A 1039-nucleotide genomic window follows, 5' to 3' on the forward strand; every position below is an offset into this window, starting at 1 on the left:
AATGTGTTTATGTACTTATTATAACCAACTCAACTCAGGGGGCGGTCTAAAGAAGATATTGATGTTTTTTTTTTTAAAAAAACATTTTTGCACAGTCCCTTAAGCGTGGAAATTATGCACTGAAGTACAATGAGACATGGATTTTGTAAAACGAAAGTTATCTTATGTTGTGTGTGAAGGCTGTTGTTTGACCATACTTATATTAGTACATTTTTATACTATATATAGTACAATTAATACAGCTGATATGTTATACTGAAAACAAAATGAGAACTTCTAAACAAGTTCAGAGAAATAAGAGCACATAGATAAGATGTCGATTTTCGCTTTAAACACAGAAAAAGTATGAAAGTGAGACAGTGCTTCAAACATTTCTCCTGCCTAAATGCCCCCCCCCCCCCCAGATTTGAGATAATCAACATGAAAATGAGGACTGGTTCTCTGGAGACTCCTAGACAGCTGGGGGATAAAGGAGAGCATTCTGTCCATCAAAACATCATTTTAGCAACCGGCTGTCCCCCTGAAAAATCCAGAGTCATGACCTCGCGGCATTCCCCCCAGGAGCAGCGTGCACCGCCGTCACCACAGGGATAAAGATGCCAAGAAAGAGCGGTCACTTGTTTTGGGGAAGGTTGGAGCAGTAGGTGTATCAGATGGCAAGCAGCCGTGGAAGGGCACTGTAGGAACATCTCTGGGGAGGAGAGCAAGACCTTAAACTATAAATTACAATGCTGTCTTTTTATTTAATTGTTTGGATTACGAGCTTGTGGTATCTTTTTTAAGAAGCATTCTAAAAAACTCAAATGGACAATCTGTCACAATACTTTGATTATATTCCACTGTCAGAACCTGTGTAATAACCTATGTGAAAAAGTACATTATGACATAATATATCTCAAAACCTAAAATATCTGTATTTTTGATATTAGGCCTGTAACAAGAAGAGTAAAAGTATAAAACATGTGTTTATAAACTTTCTATTTAAATTGCAATTATTAGAGCTTGGTTTAAAAGGAACGTTAGGGTAATGAACGTGGCT

The sequence above is a fragment of the Notothenia rossii genome (assembly GCF_949606895.1).
Source record: "Notothenia rossii genome assembly, chromosome: 6".
Classification (NCBI taxonomy): Eukaryota; Metazoa; Chordata; class Actinopteri; order Perciformes; family Nototheniidae; genus Notothenia; species Notothenia rossii.